At 44.9% G+C, this 11,576-nt stretch overlaps 1 long non-coding RNA gene across 2 annotated transcripts; it reads right to left on the reverse strand.

Annotated features, from left to right (window-relative positions):
* Positions 1–6,964: 6,964 nt before the first annotated feature.
* On the reverse strand, positions 6,965–11,576 carry LOC134170382 (uncharacterized). Of its 2 annotated transcripts, none has more exons than XR_009967260.1 (3): positions 10,925–11,576; positions 7,817–8,005; positions 6,965–7,167 (listed from the first exon to the last, which is right to left on the reverse strand). It is a non-coding gene; the product is annotated as an uncharacterized LOC134170382 (long non-coding RNA). The 2 variants fall into 2 exon arrangements; XR_009967259.1 differs by having other exon boundaries at positions 10,246–11,576.

Here is an 11,576-nt window from a genome sequence, read left to right on the forward strand (position 1 = left end):
AATGCCACTTATGATGGGACACCAACTGAGTTTAACATCATTCACCACAACTGTCTGGGCCTGGCCATCCAGCCAGTTTTGTATCCAGTGAAGAGTGCACCCATCCAAGCCATGAGCAACGAGTTTCTCAAGAGAATGCTGTGGAAACAGTGCCAAAGGCTTTACTAAAGAGCAGGTAAACAACATCCACAGACTCCCTCGTCTGCTTAACAGGTCGGCTTGTAACAGAAGGAGATAGGGTTAATCAAACGGGATCTGCCCTTCATAAACCAATGTTGACTGGACCTGATTGCCTGGTTGTTCTGTATGTGCCACATGATGGCACTCGAGGTCTGCTCCATGACCTTCCCTAGCCCCGAAGTCAGACTGACAGCCCTGTAGTTCCCTGCTCCTTCTACCAGATCTTCTTGCAGATGAGCATCAGATATAGTAACTTCCAGTCAAACGGAACCTCCCCAGTTAGTCAGGACATCTGATAAATGATTGAAAGTGGCTCTGTAAGCACATCTGCCAGCTCCCTTAGTACCCTTGGGTGGAACCTATATAGCCACATAGACCTGTGTGTGTCTAAATTGTGTAGCAGGTCCCTAACACCTTCCTATTGGATTATGAGGGTATCATTCTGTTCCCCATCTCTGCCTTCCAGCTCACTGGATGTACTTACAGAAACGTATTTTACTGGCCTTTACTGCAGTAGCCAAATTAAGTTCTGCAGTAATCAAATTAAGGCCCTTCTGATTTTCTCCCTGCGTAACACCAAAACATCTTTGCAATCCTCTGTTTTGGAACCATTCTTCCAAAGGTCATAAACTCCCTTTTTTTCTTTTTTACTTTAATTTCTGCTGATTCAACTTTGAGCAAATGATAGTGGAATCATACCCTGGTTATTTTAAAAATGTGAGACTGAACTGAAATCAAGCAAATTAAGGCTGATTGTCAAGCTTCTTGACTTGTTTCTTCTGAGTTCTTTTTATTTTATTGCTGTTGCTTGCAGAATACGTATACTGACGATATTATCAGAGAGCCAGAACACACAGAACAACCAACACAGTGGTAATCACCATCTCAGCTGCAGGACAGAGCCTTTCCCCACACCATCAGATAAGCTGCAGGCTGGTCGTGGCTGTCTTAGGCTCAGCTCTAGTCATTTCTCGCCATTCTGCAAAGCCCAAACCCTTCCTGAAACCACACACTATTCTGAGATCACTAAAGCTGCGAGCTTTTGTGTCATTTCAACGGAGGGGGGGGGGGCTACTAAGGCGCTGTGCATCCATCCTTCACGGCTTCAATTTCTTCACTTTATAGACTTGTGCCACCCAGCGGCTGAAGTAAGAGGCTACTTCATGTGCAAAACAGGGTTTTCTGCTTTTAAATGAACGCAGTAACCAAACCCAGAGCAGCTATAGCAGGAACTATTGTGATTTTTAATTTTTTTTTTTTAATTGATGTTCCATGTTAACTGAATGTTCATCATTTGAGCTCTTTCTTGTTACTGAGTTGAGCATTCTGGCTATTTCAACAAGAGAAACAAGAAAAAACAGAAATAGTTTTGCCAGCTTGTGGTCATTTCAGTTTGGATCTCCAGTTTCATATTTCCTTTCCTTCCTTTATCTTACCATCCCATTACTCCTCCACCAATTGGAATAGGTTAGATCTAAACATCAAGTAATTTGGATTCAGTTTTCAAAAATTAAAATATACATATATATGTACATGTTTTGATCCAAGAGCAAAAATGTTGTCTTTTAATTTATCTTCTTTCAGCCCATTCAGTCTTGATGGGGCAGTCAGACAGTGCAGTCCCCAGGACTGTGAAGGCGCTAAAGTGGGGGTATTGGCTGCATGCTCTGCCCAGAAATGCTGACACTCTCTGAGCTGGCATAGGGCCGCAGAGGAAGGGACAGGGGAGACAGAGCCCTACACGAGCCAGCTCATGCCCGGGCAGCCAAGAAGGCCAACAGCATCCTGGGCTCTATCAGCAATAGTGCGGCCAGCAGGGCCAGGGCAGCGATCATCCCCTGTACTGGGCACTGGTGAGACCACACCTCAAATCCTGTGTTCAGTTCTGGGCCCCTCACAACAAGAGAGACATTGAGGTGCTGGAGCGGGTCCAGAGAAGGGCAATGAAGCTGGTGAAGGGCCTGGAGCACAAGTGTGATGGGGAATGGCTGAGGGAACTGGAGGTGTTTAGTCTGGAGAAGGCTCGGGGGGGGGGATCTTATTGCTCTTTACAACTGCCTGATGGAGCCAGGAGGTGGCTGATCTCTGCTCCCAAAGAACAAGCAATAGGACAAGAGGAAGAGGCCTCAAGCTGCACCAGGGGAGGTTTAGCCTGGATATTAGGAACAATTTCTTCCCCGAATGGTGGTCAGCCATCAGAACAGGCTGCCCAGGGCAGTGGTGGAATTATCATCCCTGGAAGTGTTCACACACCATGTAGATGAGGCCGTCAGTGACATGGTTTAGTGGTGGCCTTGCCAGTGCTGGGGCGATGGTCAGACTTGATGATCCCGAAGGTCTTTTCCAACCCAGCTGATTCTGTGATTCTGATTCTATGACTGAAGTTCCCGGGTTGGCCACATAGGGGCAGGGCATGAGGAAACTCCTCCAGAAGTGGGGCTGCTCCCACAGGCAGTGATCTTCGTCCCCCTGTTCTCATGTCCTTCTGTCCTCATACTGGGAGATGACCCTGCTCAGAATCATTTTGTCCTGGGGACACAGCTGTCCCAGAGGGGAGAGTTCAACAGGGAAATTTGAGGCTTCAGGCTCAGCTAAGTGATAGATGCTAAAACACCATCAGCACCAGGGAAGCAGACATAACCCTTGGCCATCAGCACAGGTATGATGCAGAGGAGATCCCCATCTCATAAAAGGAGAGGCTGGGAGAGAGGAGCACTAGATCCTGTTGTTCTCCAGGCAGCCTGCGTGTCCTGCTGCTCATTATCCCTGCTCTGCTTTAATTGTTGTCTCTGGCTGTTTTCTTAACACTGAAAGAATGCAGATATCTTGGTTTCCTCACCATCTGCTGGACACCCTGCTACTCAATTCCTTAGACATCAAATTCCAAACTCCCACCCCAAAATCCTGCTGCCCCTTAGCGCTGCTTTGCTGCCCCACATGATGCTGTCATTGATGTGTGGTAGATGTTCAAGGGGGTCACCCTGTTCCAGTGCAGCTTAGTTTAGTCCATGACCAATGGTAGGACTGTGCATCTACCCATGGGACAGTAAATTCTAGATGTATTAAACACCCCTTCACATGAAACCAAGCTGTGACACTCTGCTGTCAAAAAAAATTGAGAAAAATACATTGACAATACTTGTTGTCTCTCCTTGACCCCAGTTTGTACTGGACCTCTAATCCATCAAGTGCACCCTCATCAAGTTTGCCAATGACACCAAAATGTGTGGCTCAGTTGATAATGCTGGAGGGAAGGGATACCATCCAGAGGGACCTTGACACGCTTGTGAGGTGGGCTGATGCCAACCTTACAAAGTTTAACCATGCCGAGTGCAAGGTCCTACACCTGGGTCGGAGCAATCCCAGGCAGAGCTACAGGTTGGGCAAAGAAGAGATTCAGAGCAGCCCTGTGGAGAAGGACTTGGGGATGTTGGTTGATGAGAAAATGAACATAAGCTGGCAGTGTGCATTTGCAACCCAGAAAGCCAACCGTATCCTGGCCTGCATCAAAAGGAGCGTGACCAGCAGGTCGAAGGAGGTGATCCTGCCCCTCTACTCTGCTCTCATGAGACCTTACCTGGAGTATTGTGTGCAGTTCTGGTGTCCTCAACATAAAAAAGGACATGGAACTGTTGGAACAAGTCCAGAGGAGGGCCATGAGGATGATCGGGGATTGGAGCACCTCCTGTATGAAGACAGGCTGAGGAAGTTGGGGCTGTTCAGCCTGGAGAAGAGAAGGCTGCGTGGAGACCTCATAGCAGACTTCCAGTATCTGAAGGGGGGCTATAGGGATGCTGGGGAGGGATTCTTCACTAGAGACTGTAGTGATAGGACAAGGGGTAATGGGTTAAAACTTAAACAAGAGAAGTTTAGATTGGATATAAGGAAGAAATTCTTTCCTGTGAGGCTGCTGAGGCACTGGAATGGGTTGCCCAGGGAAGTTGTGAATGCTCCGTCCCTGGCAGTGTTCAAGGCCAGTTTGGACAGAGCCTTGGGTGATATGGTTTAGTGTGAGGTGTCCCTGCCCATAGCAGGCTGGTTGGAACTTAATGATCTGAAGGTCCTTTCCAACCCTAACTATTCTATGATTCTGTGGTTCTACTCCAATGGACTAGGACAGCTTTATTTTTAAAGAGCATGCCATTGTCATACTGCATGGTAGAAGACAGAGGAGTATGAGAAAAACAGCGACTAAACTTGGCCACTGTGGCAAGACTATCTGCTCTTCAACAATGATAAGCCTTCCCAAAGTCCAAAACCATTTCAAATCCAGAATGGAGATCGGGTGTTGGAGGGAGAGGTCTACACAATCAGTTTGCCACGTGGACCAGGGAATTTTGCTACCTCTTAGGTTAGCAAAGATTTGGCCTTCCTTGTAAAGCTTTCTGTTTTCTGTACACATTTCACATCTGGATATCAAGGCACATGCTTGTCAAGTGGCAACACTGGTATGTGCTTAAGTAAATCACCTGTAGCAGTAAGTCCTAATGATGCATGCAGCTAGTAGGCTAATGAGTTCCATTTAGTGGAATCAGGGTCCACAGCATATTAATTCAAGCTAGCCAGTAATCTTTGGCACTGTGTTCGGTCAGCTTCGTTAGTATTAGCTTTTTGGTGTGTGGATAGATGTACTACTTGAAGGGAAGAAGATAAAGCTATTTTTTATATTTTTAACTAATATGGGCATCCTGAAATGTCTCTTTTTCCTACCTTCTCTACTAGTCATGTCACTGCCAGTTTTCCAAGTCACTGCATGGCTCCAGCCAATACAGCATAGCAGTCAGTATGGACTGTGTTGGCTCCAGCTTAAATACCGTCACTGCATATTATACCACCCTTACCCCTCAACATCTCTTATCATCACTTGGCCACATATTACAGTAAAAATGAGTCTTCTTATTGTTCTCAACTGGTTATTTTAGTAGGGAAATCATGTTACTATCTAGCTGATTTCACTAAAATTGCTTGTTTATATCGCTTTCTGTGTGCTTACACATAACTTGGGTTTGCATGGCAAGGTTTTGGGAATGACAGGGGCTACAGGGGCAGCTTCTATAAGAAGCTGCTCGAAGCTTCCCCAATGCCAAATGGAGCAAACGCCAGCCATGACCAAGACAGACCTACCGCTGGCCAAACCTGAGCCAATCAGCGATGGTGGTAGCACCTCTGTGATAAACAGGAAAGACAAGATAACAGCTGCTGCACAACAGCAACTAAGAAGAAGAGAAATGTCTGGGTACCAGAGCAGATAATACCCTGAAGCCCACAGTGCAGACCACGGTGAGGCAGGATGTCCCCCGCAGCCCATGAAGGTCCACAATGTAGCAGATATCCACCGGCAGTCCATGGAGGTACATGGTGGAGGAGTTAAAACACCTGCAACCCGTGGAGGTCCACAGAGGAGCAGATATCTACCTGCAACCCATGGAGGTCAATGGTGGAGCAGATCATAGAACCCTAGAATAGTTAGGGTTGGAAAGGACCTTAAGATCATCTAGTTCCAACACCCCTGCCATGGGCAGGAACACCTCACAATAAACCATGCCACCCAAGGCTCTGTCCAACCTGGCCTTGAACACCGCCAGGGATGGAGCATTCACAACGTCCCTGGGCAACCTATTCCAGTGCCTCACCACCCTTACAGTAAAGAACTTCCCCCTTATATCCAATATAAACTTCCCCTGTTTAAGTTTCAACCCGTTACCCCTTGTCCTGTCAGTGTGGTTTCTAATGAAGAGTCCCTCCCCAGCATCCCTATAGGCCCCCTTCAGATACTGGAAGTCTGCTATGAGGTCTCCACGCAGCCTTCTCTTCTCCAGGCTGAACAGGCCCAGCTTTCTCAGCCTGTCTTCATACAGGAGGTACTCCAGTCCCCTGATCACCCACCTGCAGCCCATGGAGGTGCATGGTGGAGCAGTTCTCCATCTGCAGCCCGCGGAACACCCCCTACTGAAGCAGGTGGATGTGCCTGAAGGAGGCTGTGACCCCATGAGCAGCCTGTGCTGGAGCAGGCTCCTGGCAGGACCTGTGGCCCTGTGGAGAGAAGCCCATGCTGGAGCAGGTTTGGTGCAGGACTTGCGATTCATGGGGGACCCATTCTGGAGCAGCCTTTTGCTGCTCATGCTGGAGCAGGGGAAGAGTAAGGAATCCTCCCCTGAGGAAGAAGGAGTGGCAGAGGTAACATGTGATGAACTGACCCCAACCCCCATTCCTTGTCTGTAGCCTGACAAGCTGCGCCAAGAGTGTCTCCAAAGTAACTCTTTTCTGTGGCTGGTCGTGGAATAACAGTACTACATTACCAAGCAGTCTATTGCTTTTTACAAGTGGGGGGAAGATACCAATTTAGACTGTAAATAGGTCTGGAAAACAATATGATGGTGGATCTTATGACACTCAAGGTGAAAGGAGAAAGGTGGAGGAATGTGTGGGAAGTAAGACCATACTGCAGCACTACATTTTTATTGTCAGTTCCCTTTAATAGCACCAGAAGATCTCTCAAATTTGTTTTCCCTCCAAGTGTGAACCTCTGTGTTCTGTGAAATCGGTGATCCCTGTCAAAACCCTGTTTGGATGGAGAAGCTTTGACCAGGACAATACAGGAGTTTACTGTATGAATTTCTATTTAATAGGACTGAAGCAAGCCAGAGTCATATAGGCACTGGCAAATAGTCTCATGCAAATAATTTCTCATTGATGTTAATGGACTTTGAAACAGTCCCTAATGGTACATTTAGGGAATGAGAACTACCTTCCATGGAATTCTATGGCAGGCATATCAAGGCTTGACACACTGAAGTTGCCACCAGACCTTTGTCACTTCAAAACCAGAATCTCTCTAGCGAGACACCTGTGATTCTCTTCAAAAAGTTAGCCTTTACTACACCATACTCCACTCTGGCATTAAAATCTGAGATTCTGTGTGGTAGTGAATGAATATTTAGTTTATTTGGGGGATTCAGGTCAGGCCGAAATGGTTTATTTCTACACCTGTTGGGGAAAACAGAATAGCAGAAGGTCAGCCTTCTATTAATACAAACTCAGATTTAAGACAATAATACTAGGATTTACATACAGTTGTAGCAGATATGAGCTTTATTATTACTACTATTATTAATATTACTATTAATAATATAATTATTAAAATATTATTAATATATATAATAGTAATATTATTAGTTTATCCAGGGATAGACTAGATAAAGTAGACACACTAGGTACCCAGCAAGTGGAGTATCAGACATCTGGAAATAAAGTCTCAATAAGAAACCCCTTCCAATTGTCCTGTCCTGGTTTTGCAGCTGAATCACAAACTGAGTTGTTACTTCACCAGTCAAGACAGGACCAATTAATCCACAAGCAATAGCATGACTTTTTATAACAATCAAGCTTAGATTCTAAGATATCTGAGATCTTTTGTTTAATTGGAGAGCTTTCCGAGTTTGCACGAAGTCATATACAAGTAAACCAAAGTGGGAACATTAGTTCTCATAATTCTCATAATCTCATAATTTCACTTTGCACCAAAATGAACTCCAGGGATGTGCAAGAATATCTCTTGGGATGTGGGAAGCAAGAATTTCTATTTATATTTAGTTTATATAAAAAAAAAGAAAGAAAGATATTAAGCTTTAGTGACATTTCACATACAAATTGAGGACAGAGCACCAACTTGCTCCATACTGCAGAGCATGCTGGGTCAGACATCTCACCAAGGGCTCTTGCTGCAAGAGAGGGTGTCCACAGCACAGAAGGGTTCACAGGGGTGCCCACCCTCATCTGTGCTTTCAGCATATTTCTACTGTGACTGACTAACAAACTCCTGCTGCTGAAAGGAGATGGGATAGGGCAATGTGCCCATGAAGCTTAGGGAATATCTAAAGTAACCTAGCCAGAGAGTACTGCATTACTGCAGTAATTGGCATCATGGGCATGTTAGTCCTGAGGATGAATGTTATCTATTGTGTTGGTAACATTCCAGCAATTCTGGGACTTCTGAACTAAGGTTCTATTCAGAAAAAAAGGGCCTAATAGAGGTGACTTGTGCTCTGCGGGAGGGGCAGTGAAAAGGCCAGCTGCAGATAGTACAACTTCCATTAAAGAGGGTACACATCATTATGAATAGTAACAAAGGCTGGAAAAAGCTGGGTGATGAATTTGAAAAAGTGGTATGGAAAAAAGCCTGTGTGGAATTTTTCATGGATAGGAAAACATTGCACTGACACCACTGATATTTGGGATGAACCTGAAAAATTGAAAAGTTCTTAAAAGCTGAAGAAAGGAAAGGGAAGGCAAAAGCAGGCTTGTGTTGACTGTTAGGAAGTTGCTTGCAAGCAGTAGAGGAGAATGTAGGAGACACGTAAGAACAAAACATGAAAGGGAGAAAAGAACAATTCTAAAAGATAAAAAGTTGTATAAAACACAATGTACACAGCTAGAAAATCGGAGTAAGTGTTTAGAATCAAAATTGGAGGCCCATACCACAACCAATGCCCACATTTGTAGAGATCACTTAGGATAGCCTACTGTTCCGGTTTAAACCCAGCCGGTTTAAGCTCAGCACACACAGCTGCTCGCTCACCCTTCCCCTTCCTCCTTTCCCAGGTAGGATAGGAAGGAGAATCAAGGAATGTAAACCTGCAGGCTGATACAAGAACAGTCCAACAACTAAAGGACAATATAATGATAATAATAACAATGATAAGAAAAATAATAATATAATAACAATGAAATAACAAGAGAATATAAAGCTAAAAGAGGAAAGGAGAAAAAAACAACCCAATAAACCCAAGTGCTGCACAATACAATTGCTCACCACTCACCGACCAATACCCAGCCTGACCCAAGCACCAATACGGGCCTTCTGGGTAACTCCCCCCCCAGTTTCTATACTGAGCATGATGTGCTGTGGTATGGAATACCCCTTTGGCTAGTTTGGGTCAGGTGTCCTGTCTCTGCTCCCTTGTGCCCCTCCTCAATGGCAGAGCATAAGAGACTGAACAGCTCTGACTAGGGTAAATGCTACTAAGCAACAACAAAAACATCAGTGTATTATCAGCATTATTCTCAGATTAAATCCATAACACAGCATTGTGTCAGCTACTAGGAAGAAATTAACTCTATGCGAGCTGAAACCAGGACATCTAACCAAGCAAACCTTGTTAACACCCCTAGAATTGATCGCATCTAGGTGGGAAAAAGGACCAAACCTTGTCCTCATCATGAACACGACTCAAAGTTTAGTGTTAGGAACAGGGATACTTGTACACACCCTACAACACAGCAAGGTGACTGTGGGGCTGTGCTGGGACAGGCATCTCTCCAGCAGCCAGAGGGGTGGGAAAAGTAAAGAAAACAGGAGTTACAAATTGCCATGCTAAAATCTGCTCTCTCAAACATGCTGGACAGACCAGAGGCTGTAGGTCAGAGTGGGCAATATTAGCCTCCAAACGTTAAATCTTGGTAAGCCTGTGTTTCTAAGGGTGTGTATGTGTCCTGCAGCTGAAGGAGTACCTGAAGTGCTTAAACCACTTGCTCCTACAATGACAGCAGTAAATACAGTTACTTGGTGGCAGACTGCTCCACAGCAAATGCTGTCTGCTTTACCCTTAGATGCTCTGAGGCAGAAACTGGGACCATACAGATGGTTAACCTAGTCACAGTGACAGTCACCCTCAATTCCAATCAGGAAATGCTAAGGGCAAAATTTCTACAGGCAGTGCATATGAAGAACATAGTCATATTTGGTAAAAATGCTTAAAGGGCTAACTAGGTAGCATCTGCATGGCTTTCCAGCTTCAGTGCTAGAACAATTAGCAGGAGAAAGTCAGGAACAGCTAACAGGACCCACACCAGATTCCCACATGTATCTGAGGTTAGAAAATATCGCTAAGCACTTTGAACACAATGATTCAGACAAAGAGGGGAGCTCTGCTGTGTGGGTTGCAGCCACCAAGGAAGAAACAAGAAACCAGAGTCTGGAAATGTTATCACTGTAAATGATAAGTAGACTGCAATGGTTTTGACTGATAAAGGAGAGAAATGATTGATGCAGGCAGATGAACATACCTGTGGAACTAGAGCACCTTTAAAGAAAGAATCAGCTTCTCCAGTAGGTGTTAATGGTTGCTATGCCATCATAGGAGGAGATTCCAAGTTCTGATACTTCATTAAAGTGAACCTTTAGCTGAAACAAACCCCAGATCTCCTTTTCAAGGAGTAAGATCTTCATTCATTTGGTGCATATGATTCACTTGTAGACATCTTTTTCTTTTCCCTTTGGAAAGTAAAGATTTTCTTGTCCAAAAAGTTTCTGTGACGTGACTTACATATGAGTTATTAACTAATTGTGGAGGACACTAGAACTATGACAGCGTCTTTCTTATAGTTAGGTGACCTAAATCAGAAAAATTACTGTAAATGGAATTTCTCAGGTCAGAATTCAGATACGGGGATCAGTGACAAGCTCATAGAAAGGCAAAGAATTTTTTTGGTCACAATATTCACAAAAAGATAAATTCATATTTCAAATGGGAGATGTATGCTTTCAAACTTACTGAGTTCACAGTCTGGCTTTTTCACTGTGACAACTTCCCATCATCGCAAAACAATGTAGTAACAGAGGCAACTTGCAGGTATAGTGCACACAAGAGAAAATACTAACAGGCTTTTTTACACTTTAGTCTTGTGGAAGCAGGAAAACGTAGACACTAATGTGATTCCACAAACTCTGGTTAGGACCACCTACCCTAGAGCCTAGCATCAGGAAACGGTGAGATTCCACAGCCTGCTGAAGACAAAGCAGGTCCTGGCCAGTGCATCTTTGGGAAACAGGGCACCCATCTGCCATGGGGTCCATTCACTGACACAGAAGCTGGGAACTTCTGTCCCATGCAAAGGCAATGTCAGTCCAGTTCTCAGAGCATTCTGAAAGCTTTCCTGCAAAGTCATAAACTCCCTGTGAGTGACACCATCTGCCCCAGCATTGTGAAAGGATGCCAGTGCTGACTGTGGCACTGTGTCTGCTCAGACACATTCCTGATGCATGTTGGGCATATGCCTGGCTTTAAACCCATGGTTTCCATGCCTTTATTGCTTCCCACTTACAGAGCACAGTGCAATTGCTGCCAGAAGAAAGTGATTTGCAGCTCTTCCCCCGTACAGGAAGAATATGGTCTAGCAAGGTGCTCCATCCCTAATGTGAGAGCAAAATGTGTCACAATGTTTTTCTTTCAAAGCACACAACAGCCATTGGAGACCATTATAACTGAGAATTTCCGAGTTATTACAGATGGCAGATGGCTCACCCAGGTCTATAATGTCGGTACAGATGCTGCAGCATTCATATCTTTTTAAAAAAGGACTAGACCTTCAGCCATGTCTAGCTGACTGCTGTGCAC

This window comes from Pezoporus occidentalis, unplaced genomic scaffold (assembly GCF_034315485.1).
Source record: "Pezoporus occidentalis ecotype Australia unplaced genomic scaffold, CSIRO_AGI_Poc_V1 ctg372, whole genome shotgun sequence".
Taxonomy (NCBI): Eukaryota; Metazoa; Chordata; class Aves; order Psittaciformes; family Psittacidae; genus Pezoporus; species Pezoporus occidentalis.